At 40.0% G+C, this 12,015-nt stretch overlaps 1 protein-coding gene across 8 annotated transcripts in view; it reads left to right on the top strand.

The window, feature by feature from the left end:
- The window catches only part of ZMIZ1 (zinc finger MIZ-type containing 1), a 361,777-nt gene that overhangs the window by 124,250 nt on the left and 225,512 nt on the right, over nt 1-12,015 (top strand). The gene's annotated exons all lie outside the window — the stretch shown is intronic.

Raw genomic sequence — 12,015 nt, 5'->3', positions numbered from 1 at the left:
CTCATCTTTGTATTATTTCCAGTGTAGTTCAGAGCTTCTCAAGAATTTGATCTACGTATTAATTTTCTTGTGGACCACTTGCCTTTCCCTACACTGTTATGTGGGTCATTTCCACTTTCACTCCTTGTCATATCCCTGTAGCATTTCCTCATGTTGGGAAGTAGCATTAAAGACACTCTCATGTATTTGTAGTTATTTTCAAGGCAGCTGAAATTAGGGGTGGAGGAGTCGGTACCCTTGTGCCCATCACCAGTGAGGGTGCACGGATGATAACTGAACCCATTTCCAAAAGGAAAAAAGTTAATGATCATCAGAACATAGATTGTTGTTGTTGTTCTTTTTTTAATCTGTTCTACCATGCTCATATACCTCCTCCTCATCCATATTTTCAGTGCTGCACTTTGATGAGCTACAGACAGTTGACCTGAAGGCATTTCTTGATGAACATTTCTGTCTGCTCTCAGCCTTGAAAAACGCAACCTTTTCACGAGCTGTATGGGAGAAAAATGTGTAAGACTAATATTTATAGGCTGAAAGAGAGGGGAGAGGAAAGACTAAAGTGTAAAACTTGCTTCCAGCAGAAATGCCATCCCCCTTTTACCTCTGATAATTAGAAGCATTTCTGACATGGCTACAAAAGCAAGTTAGTGGTGTGTGCCTGCCATTTGCTGTGCTTTTGTACTGCAGGACTGTTTTCGTTTTTGTATGGTGGTGCTTTCTTATTTTCTTTTAAGACAAAACACAAATTTCAACTGATGCTCAACTATTACATTATGATTCATCCACACTCCTACATTTTAAACAATTACTTCCAAGTACTTACACATGATTTTTTTGTAAAAATGGAAGGTTATTATTCAAGTTCACATTTTGAGTACTTTTTCCATAATGTTTAGCAAAGTTCATGTGTATAAATCCTTTCATTAATAGTTCTAACTGAAATCATACTGGAATGCTGGAAGGAGGAGAGGTTTTAACTGCCATAATTTTTGCCGGTAAAAGATCTTGGCTATATTAAGAAATAAAATAGTACTGATTGTAACTCTAATAGGAGATTTAGAGGACGTTGCAAATAGTTTTTAGTGGTACTCTAAAGAGGATACTGTATTTTATGCCCCCAAATATAGGCTTAAGACTTTGGTCTTTTGTTATAAAAATAATGTGTGCAGGCATAGAAATGCAACAAATAATAATTAAAAAAACCCAAACAAACCAGAAAATAAAAAAAAATAAAAAAAACAACAAAACCCCCACACCAAGAAACCACCCTGTTTTAAAACTGTGTTCCTGAAAATTTCCTGGAGATGTCTCTAGACTTGGATCCTGGTTTAAAAAAATTAAATAAAAATAACTTTTCTGTTCCGTGAAGAAACTTGGGAAAGAAGTTCCTTGCTGTGCCTTCGGGTCACGTGGCCTCACTGCTGTAGAGCTGGAATGTTTGCCATGGTATTTCCGGAGGCTTCATAAACACACAGAAAGAACAGGGGGGTTAGGAAGTTTGGGGTTTTTTTTTGTTTGGTTGTTGGTTTTGGTTTTTTTTAATTATTAAACCACCCCCCCCCCCCACCCCCCCCCCTTCTTTGGCAGCCTAAATTCATTACACTTTAGGTGTTGGGGGTGTTTTAGGAATTCAAAAGAGTTTTTATCTCATCAGTCCAAAGAATTTTAAGAATTCATCTATTTTTTTTAAACAAAGTTAAAAGATACTTCAGTTAAAAGATATTTGGCACTTTTTTAACTGCTGAATTTGTCTAGAATTACTTCTTTCTTCATGTAATACCTGGCACCCTACACATTAAGTCTGACTCTGCTATTTAGTCGGTCTTAATGGTTTACTTTTGGCATGTGTCACTGTGAGTGGCATTCAGTAATCTGACTTGATAGCTGTCATCTTGCAGGCTAGAGTAATGCAAACAAAAGATGAGCACTCAAACAAGGTTACAGTGAAGAGCCATTTCCTAAGTCCTGCTGCGGTGGTGTAGAATCCCCAAGTCAAATCAGAAAAGCATGGTATTAGTTCTGGCTCCTGGGATATGAGGGTTAAGATTATGCAAACCTTTTCTTTCTAATTGTAGGAATAGCATCTGCTCCTTTTGAGACTTTGCAAACACCAACTCAAACTGGGACTGCGAGGACCTCTGTGTTAGTCTGTAATGTCATGGATATGTTATGTCTTAGCGGCAAGGTGGGCTGAAGGAGACCCTGCAGTCCCTCTTACACCACTGGGCTGGCAGAGATGCATCTTCTTGTCCTCTTCCTCTTCCTCCTCCTTTCCACTTCCAGCCGAGCTGAGCTGCCTGTTGAACAAGGGCAGAGAACTGACCCATTTTAAAAATAACCCGATGAAAATGGGGAAGGAGGGAGAGGATGGACAGACTATTTTTAGCTTAACCAACTCCATTTGCCACACAGTGCCATAAAGCTGTCCTAATGCTACCAGGAGGGGTGGGGAGAGGGCAGTGCGAGGGGAGCTGGTAACAAGTGGCCAGAGGTAGGAACTGCTTGTTCCAGCTTTGCCATGGCAAAAAATCGCCCCAGCGATGTGGCTGTGTATTCCATGAGGCCGCTGAGGGCATGGTCAGTGGAAGGTTTATAACCATATCAAGATGGGCTTGTTGTCGAGTCAGATTATTCATTCCATCAGAAGTTACAAAAAGGCAGTATAGTTTCTCATAGAGCTTTCTGGTAAAGTACAAAACAGTAGATTTTTTTTCCCAAGTTCAGGCCCTGAATTGGCATACTGAGGAGGAGCCTCGGTAGATCTGAAATTGAGCAAGGGCTTGGGTTCTGCACATTGACAGCACTTCCTCGCTCCTCCCTTCTCTCCCCTACCAAACTTTTTGGAGTCCATCTTTAAGTGTGACTAATTAGGTAATGATATTCTCCTGGTGTGGAAGAGTAGCATCACTTACTTCATTAAAGAAAGACTGCTGTTTTGTTTCAATAAAATACGTAATGTCTGATTGCCACAGGTGCCATATCGTCTGACTCTTGCAGTACCCTCGCGCAGCTGTGTGGACACAGCAACACAAATGTTGGACAACAGAAGAAGGGAAAGAAGGAACAGGAGGAAAATTATGAATCGAATAGCTGGGAAGGTCTTAGGGTAGGAAGAATAAGGCAAAGACAGAGCAGGAAAAAAGGCTGGAGGTTTGAGGAAGGGAAATTGTCCCTCCCCAAACTAGCTTTGTTGACAGAAATAGATGTAAGAAAATATGGGCACCTTCCTGTCTAAAAGAAGATGGGAAGAACTGGTTGAGGTGGTTTTAGGGATAACTTTGGAAGTGCTCCTGTGCTATAAGGGTAGGCAGGTGGGGTACAGCAATTGCTGTCTAGGCCACTGATGTTTGAGTCGCTTGTTTGCATTTCTGCAATTTCAAATCCGTAAAACTGAGTTGCGGCATGCTTTGAATCTGAAGGTAGTGTCCTGGTTTCGGCTGGGATAGAGTTAATTTTCTTTCTAGTAGCTGGTGTAGTGTTAGGTTTTGCATTTAGTATGAGAAGAATGTTGATAACACACTGATGTTTTCAGTTGTTGCTCAGTAGCGTTTAGTCTAAAGTCAAGGATTTTTCAGCTTCTGATGCCCAGCCAGTGAGAAGGCTGGAGGGGCACAAGAAGTTGGGAGGGGACACAGCCAGGGCAGCTGACCCAAACTGGCCAAAGGGGTATTCCATACCATGTGACGTCATGCCCAGTATATAAACTGGGGGCAGTTGGCTGGGGGCTGCAGATCGCTGCTCAGGAACTAACTGGGCATTGTTTGGCAAGTGGTGAGCAATTGCATTGTGCATCACTTGTTTTGTATATTCCAATTCTTTTATTATTATTGTTGTAATTTTATTATTGTTATTATTACTATTTTCTTTCTTTCTGTCCTATGAAACTGTTCTTATCTCAACCCACAAGTTTGGGGTTCCCCCCCCCCCACACACACTGGGTGGGGGAAGTGAGTGAGCGGTTGCATGGTGCTTAGTTGCTGGCTGGGGTTAAACCACGACAGGTAGCCAGCTGAACTGGTAATGTTCCCACTGTTTTCTGTGTGCTCTGCCCCTTGTCGTGTCAGTATTGGAGTGGGAACTGGAAAATGAAGAGTCCCCGCTGCTTACCTCAATGGTTATCGGTTGAAAACTCTTGGATCCTGTGACATAAAACACATACTATGATAATCGATCAAAGTCTTCTGGATTGGTCTAGTCTAGAATGGTGGGACCTACTGGTCTATAGCTAGAGCAGTCGACTGAGAGGGAATGGTATGGAGCTAAGCAGTAGTCCTGAAGCTATTGGACTGCTACATGTGGGGAAAAACATACTGTTTCAACGATCAGCTTAAATATAAATGCTCTAGTATTTATAAGTTATCTTTTGTAAAAGTAAGCCATGATTCAAAGGCAAACTGTGTTTTAACTTACGCATTATCTGCTTGTATTTTTTTTTTTTCCCCTCCAAGTGAACACGTAGAAATGTGGAGGAATACCCAAGAAATCTTGTACAGGATAACTGAGTAAATTGCTGGTAACTTCTTACTTGAGTTGTCTTCAGTGTTGTGCTTTTTAGTAAAATGCTGTAACACCTTAAGTTTCAGGTGAAAAAGGGCCACAAATCCACCTCTTTAGGTAGTGGAAATAGTGTACAAGAGCTTCCTTTTTGGGGAGATGTTCCAGTGGTTTATTTTGTTCCTTAGTATATCTCATTGGTTTGTAGCTTCTGTGCCTTTATGAGAATGTGCAAAGACTTTTTACAATTTTGCAATGATAATATGTTTTTCTGAATAATACTTTTTGTGCCATCTGGCTTTGCCCCTTGCTATCTAAGACTTCCCAAGCCTTTATAAGGAAACTTTGTTTAGGCAGGCCAATGGGAATCATGGTTGAAACTTGTTCTTAGAAGCTCTGTGTTCTTAATTGCCTTTGACAGTGGTTGGGAAAGATGTCACTTCAGCAGAGTGAAAAGCAACCAAAATAAATTATATTTTTAATGAAGGATTCTCTATCTGGATGAATTGATACTGGCAGGACAGTACTGGTTAAAAATAGAAGAACCTTTTCCAGACACCTTGCAGTTTATCTTGGTTTTATTTTGTCTAAAAAAAAAAGCAATGTACACATACGGAGTGTAGAAAGGCCTTTTAGTCTGAGGTACTTCCTTTGGCAGATGGCTTCTGTTTTGTTTTGTTTTTTTTAAATTAAGTATTGCTTTGAAGGAAGACCAAATAGAATCAGTATTCAAGTATTGTGTTTATCATGTGACTGCATGGGAGATTGCTGTATCCTGTACTAAACCTATTTTATGGTGATACGGACAAGATTCTTACAGCCTTATAAAGGATGCTAGCTTACATTCCTCTGTGCAAAGAAGTATTGCCAAAAGAAATAATACGCTGATTGAATATTTATTTTTGTTCAATACAAAAGTATTTGTAGCTAACTAGCAAATATTTTACTTCTCTACCCTCCCTTTTCCCCTTAATCTTGTTTATCTCCTCAGTGTTTTCTTCCACATATCAGAAATGTATTCTTCTAGGGTATTTTAGATCAGCTGCTTTACAAGCCAAGAATTTGTATCTTCACTGAAAGCATATGTAAGGAAAGGGACCGAATGGTTGATTTGACTTGTATAGCTTACACATGTATATATTAGATATATTTTAGATATATTAGATACGTGTGTGTAAGTTGAGATCTTGTTTCGGAGCAGTCTGTTAATGGTTGATGATTATATATTATTTAAAATTTGTCAGTCATTTAAAAATATATATATATGGTTAAATTAACTTGCAATAATAATACTGTTGTGGATTTTTAAATATGTTTCATATTGAACAATATTTAACTGAATTCCTCTATTTAATCTTATTGAAGTTAGAAAATTCAAGATACAACTGTTTTTTCATGCATTTTATTAGGCCTTGGTATTTCTGATAGCATAGCTTTCTTTTTTCAGGCTTTCAAGTGAGAAAAGAGAAAGAGAAACTTATTTCCTTCTCAATACAAAAGAACAATGCAAGTGTAATCTCAGCTCTCAGTTTTTCTTTTGTCTACAGCTAAGTCCATCTCTTAACCTGGTATGATTAATCCGGTTTGACTTGTTCATGTTTTTAGAAGTTTATGAAAGGACAGGGAAAAGAGAGGAAAAAAATTCCTTTGAAGCACCTATCAGTGATTCAGATGCTGCCTTGAATCGTGAAGATATGTATGACTGAGATCTGTGTTACCAGACTGCGGGAAATACTGTGTGAAATGCCAGCAGGTGTATAGCTCGAACTGATTATCAGGGCCAAGTGTGTAACTAGTTGTACTCTGCTGAGAACGTGTAGTCTGCACCACAGATCAAACTAAGGCTTTTCAAGGAAAAGATTTTGAGCTAACAAATCACAGAAAACCTCCATATACACAATGTAATCTAAAATCTCACAAGTGAAAACAAACCGAATTGAGCTGCAGAATGCAGAATACTTGCTTATACCTGTCCCATACAGCAGACAGCTCAAACAGCTGAAAAGTAAAAATACAGCTTTACAAATAGAGTGGGAGGAAGAAGAAAACAGGCATGAATGCCACCTTTCAAAGATACTAGGTGTTTGTCACAGCAACAGTCTGGTTGGCAGAGAACTCAACAAAATAATTACATGCTGAATAAGAAGGTGTTTCCTTTTGTTGCCTTTGAATGGGGTACTTATTTAATTTAATGGAATTTCCTCTTGCTCATGTGCTCTCTTACTGGGTGGGCAGAAGCTCACTAACTTCTGTAGGCTGGTTTCTGTTTAATATAGTTTAGCAATGACCGTTTTATTATTATTCTTTTAAATGTAAACATTCCCAGTCTCTTCAGGCGCTCTTCTTAGAACATGCTTCCCCCTCACCATGATTTTAATTGCTACCCTTTGATTTTTGTCTCATTTTGCTCTGAATCCATAAGTTTCTCTTAGAAACTATTGCCAACCACCAGATTATCACTGCTCCTTTAATATAAGCTACTGCATCAGAGGAACTGTTTTCTCAGGTCCCAGTTTGATAACAGATTTTCTTCTCTGAGCACATTCCTCTTTTGGACTGTTCAAATGTCCACCAAATGGAGTGGATTCTTCATTGGTTGGTGGGGTGGATGTCTGCCTGTGCAGAGAGTCCATTTAACATCTTCTATATGGTAATGTGGGGTTTTTTTGGTCATTATTGCCCTGGACCTGATAGAAGCTGGGAAGCTAGAGGTGAAGTGCTCTTTATCAGTTTGTAGAGTCTTGCAGTACTTTGCCCTGCCCTTCCCACCTTTGGCATTTCTGGTGTGTGTCTCTTACCTGGTGCCTAACACCTGCCTGGTGCCTTTTTCCTCATACTGTCTCTGAAGTGCTCACCTGGAGACCCCCGTTCCCTCCATCTGCTCGCAGACCTCAGGTCCTGTTGGTTTGCAGTCAGAGCATTTTGGGAGTTCTTGTAAAGTGAAACAAGTAGTCCTGTGTGCTAGAGGGGTATACCCCAAGAGAACACGTACCTATACTGTATCTCGTGGGCAGATATGAGTTTGATCTGCTCATCTTCAGCTGGCCACATTCTGTGTGGAGCCAAACCAGAAGCCCCATATCCATCATTAGCATTGTGTTGAGCTTGAGCTAATAAGCTCAGTCTCTTGGCAGGATGCGTTAGATCAGGCTTACTGCTGTGCTAATTGTGCTTACACAGCTTCCAGTTTGGAGCTGGCTCATTTACAGCTGGCTTGGATGGTGGCCAAGAAGGCTCGCCTCTGCCTGCAGTATGCCATGTAGACATACACACATCCAGCACTCGAACGTGTCTGTCAATAGCAGGAAATTATATTCGGAGGGAGGGAAAAATCTTTGGCCTGGCTGCGAGTGTAAACAAGGACAATATTAATGAAGAGGAAGTAGGTAACAGTTCTAATAAGGAAAAGTATTGATTATTCCAAACGTAGTCTCACTACCACAAGTTGTTTTCGGCCCCTATATTTGGCCCCATCTTGTTTCTTGTTTACCGCTGGTTTTGTTGGGTTTGGTTTTGGGGGGTTTTTTGGTTGGTTTTGTTGTTGTTGTTTTGGTTTTTTTTTTTTTTTTTACAATATTTCTTGGGAATATTTCCCCAATTTAAGAAACTTCATTGTGGAAGTGAGCAGCCTAGTATTTTAACTGGGAAACAGAAACTAATCTAAACACAAGGTTAAAAACAGGCAAAATTTCAGAGGGGAGTAATTTGCCTTTACAGTTAGCCCATCCTCTAGTTTTGTCTTCCTTACCTCATATGTTAGCGAACTAGTGTGTACATTGGTTATAATATAGCATGAAGGATCTGCCAATCTTAGTGTTGAAGTGCGATAGTTACATAAAGGTGCAAAATACTCACTAGTAACAGGAATTACATGGAAAGAAGAAATGCAGAGCTGTAAAAAGCTGAAGTTTCTTTATTTAGGTTTGGAAAACTAGAGCTCAGAATGACTTGAAAGCCACATCCTCGGCTGGCATAGATTGGTTTCATCAGTTACCGACAGTTGTGTTGTTTACTTCAGCAAGAATTTGTCCCCTCAAATATTACGAAATCTTCTCTCTGTGGTGGAGGGTGGTGGTGGACAGGAACATATGAGTGTGTATATGTATAAATATAGAGAAAACCAGACTAGTCTCTTCTTCTATTGTGAAATAATAAAATGATTAATCAGCCACATCACGATGAGCTCTCTTAATATTTGAGCCCATTTTTCTCAAATTATTTTCTTGGTCACAAACATCCATGCATCGCTGCATTAATTTGCTTGACAGTTTAGAGGCCATTTCTCTGTTTGAGCAAGCCTCAGAGAGACAGTACCAACCTTTTAGTTCTAAAATTGCTGTTATTAAAACAACCAGGGGAATGTATCTCTGCAAAAGCAGAGCTGAATAATGATTTAGCTCCCAGAATTAATTTGAAATTTCAGCAGCACTAAGTAATATTTTAGTGGCAGTATAATCCTGTACATTACATATTAAGTCTGCAGACTGCACTGCCAGTGGAAGAACCCTGCAGTATTTAAATGACACTGTAACACCATGGTATTATATTCAGGTCATTAGGGGGCATTTTACAGGATTGAAGTTATCTGGCAGAGTGTCAAGGGTGAATCATATAATCTCTGTTTCTTTGCCTCTCCAAATATGTAGATTAAGGGTTTAAAAAAAACAATTACACCTAACTCACCAGTGTTCCTTCTCTGTCTCAGCCCACTGTATCACCTGTGCACCGCTTGCACTGTCAACAAATGCTGAGAGCATAACTGAAGGGGAGAAATAGATATAGATGGCTCAAAGGGCTGATGATGTAAGTGGAGAAAACAGTGTACTGAGGGCTGGGGGGGAGGTCTGTATGAATAAGAGCAATTGATAGATAAGCATAAACCCAAGTATTTGGCTTTGTGGCAGGTGTCAGCAGGTGTCCAGAATGATGGAAAATGCTGAGGCCCAAGATGAGTGTTTTCCAGAGCAGACCCCTGATGCTAACCTTCTGAAGAGGCAGGGGCACTCTTGCAATTGTATGTTCCAAGGGAGGTGGACGCTTCTCTCCCCTTTGTGCCTTAGAAATTCCTTCTAAATTCATGTGTGGCCCATCATAACAATTTTGATACCTCTTTTCAAATGTACTCATCATTCAGACAGCTCTGGTTGAATTTAGAGATAGATATTAGGCTGTAAAAAGCATGTGTTCTCAGCAGCTTATTGCTGCCTTTGGCAGAAGTTACTGCCATTCAGATCTGCTAGCTAGCTAGTTCACATGATTATTCCGTGCACCATTAGAGACAAACTGAGCTGGGTTAGTTTAAACATGTAAATAGTAGCTTTGGATCAGTCTTTCTGCAAGAAATAGATAATCATCACAGAAGTAGCCTAGCTGACTGATAGACAGTAAATCTCACCACGTGAGTCTTCCCTTGTCTTTCCTTCACTGAGTTTTAACTACAGCTTTTGGGGTGATGTGAACCCTTGGAAAAAGTAAAAACAATAATAATAATAAAAAAGGATCAATCAAGGCAAGTGGAGATGAAGTGATGTCTAACTTTGGATGGTGAGAACGGCAATGGTGACAGGGTGGTTGGTCAGGTGTTGATAAACTTTTCAACCAGCAGAGTGGCCATCACGTGAATAGGACACATGGCTGTGCCCTTTCAGCGCTCAAAGTGGTTGAGGGGGGAACCCCAACAACAGTTTGCTTAACTGAAGAGTTTGTTTTCCTCTAGTGTAGAATAGGGGCCAAGTTCCCATGTGGTAATTCCTGTTTTCTTCTTGCTGCACTCCATGTGATGAAGAGTCTCAGGGGCAAGAGGTGTGTTTGGCTGCTGCATAGCAGTGCTCGAAAGAAGTGCTGAGGGTACTGGCAATTATTTTTACATGTCTTCATTCCAAAAATAGCCTTAACTTCTTATTAGGGAATGGTGCAGGACTCATATTTGTTGAGAAGCACTGGCTATGTGAATGGGAGAACTGCCTTACTTCGCAGACCTGCTGCCGTAGGAGGTTGTGGAGACAGATCAGGAGGTTAAACACAGCTATGGACAACAGGTCCATGAACAGACAGCAAAGAGAGCATATGTTCCCACTAACATATAACTGTGGATACTGGGGAGTAAAGGCAATGAACTACAAATAATGGCTGGGCCCACGTAACCTGCCTGTATAGTATCTTCGGCTGTCATCCTTGGAGAGGGAATACTGAGCTAGATGGATGACTGGATTAACCCAGTATGGCATGTCTTCTGTTCCTACTGCACTCAGGTATATAACAATACTTAAAAGTATTATTCAGACTGTATTTTAAGTTACATCAAGAACAGCAGAGGCATAGGGTATTCTTCGGTCTTCTACTTTTTTTTTTTTACATGAGAAAAGACTAAACTTTTATGTTAATTTTTTTTGTGGCTTTTAGAGATATAGCATACTTTCACAGAGGATAAAGTTTCAGGTTAGATTTTGAGGACTGTGCATCTGGATGTTGCTTTGGTTGTCACTAGCTTTTGTTTTAAAACGTACAGCAGGAAGCCAATTCTGCCCCACCATTTCTGTTGGATGTCCTTTCAATTTAAAGGTAGTGGGCTTTCCTGAAAAATGTCTGTAGACAAAGAACTCTGCAGAGTGGGTCTCTACTGATCCGTGCAGTTAGCAATTACTCCTATGAGCTGTCATTTTAAAGTAAAAATAGAAAATGTAAAATATTGATTACATATGCAAGTACAAGAAATGTACATCTGTATACTTGCTCTCCAGAAGCTTGTAGATAAAAATAAATTTAATTCACATTTTTCCTTCTAATGTGGCACAACAAGTAATAGTTTTGCTCTTGAGGAAGTATGTATGAACCCAGAAAGCTATGAGCTTGTGGAGAGAGCTTTATTCCAGCTATATCGTTAAATGAAGTAACATTGGAAATCTTCTGGGACTCCTTTTCCTAAATAAGGGACATGTGCTTGTTATCATGGCACGGCGGTGAGCAATACCATGAAGTTCAGGATGGGAGAGATCTTTGTTGTTTATCAAATGCATATTGTACACCAGGTATTTACTGTAGTCTATACACACTAGAAATAGTGGCCTGGCACTTAACGTTACTGTGCCACTTGTACTGCCTTTTCAATGTATTTGCTGAGGCTGCAACACTTTTTTGCACGAAGGTTTAGATAATTCAGCATCTGCCTTTCTCAACTGAAATAATTGTGCTGCTCTCACTGGTGGTACACAGCTAAAGCCTGTTTTCCTCCCAGCTCATGGAAGGCAAACATCTGGAGTACAGGCTTCACTGTCCTTGGCCATTGCAGCCATTGTGACTTTTTGGATGCGATCAGTTTGAACCATTGCCAGCTATGGTTTTGGTCCAGAAACTTGTCAAACCAACTTGTGCCTCTAGCTTCTTATAAGGACTGGTCAGGGAGATAGGAAGATTGTAGGACAATCCACATTATCTTATGAGATGATGTGTATATAATAAGCTCTGAATAATTACACAATAAAGTAATCATCCAGCAAATTATTATGTTCCTCAGTAGGGAAC

Source organism: Haliaeetus albicilla, chromosome 11 (genome assembly GCF_947461875.1).
Source record: "Haliaeetus albicilla chromosome 11, bHalAlb1.1, whole genome shotgun sequence".
Lineage (NCBI taxonomy): Eukaryota > Metazoa > Chordata > Aves > Accipitriformes > Accipitridae > Haliaeetus > Haliaeetus albicilla.
Note: the sequence above shows the minus strand (reverse complement) of the source record. Positions and strands in the feature narration are given on the sequence as shown.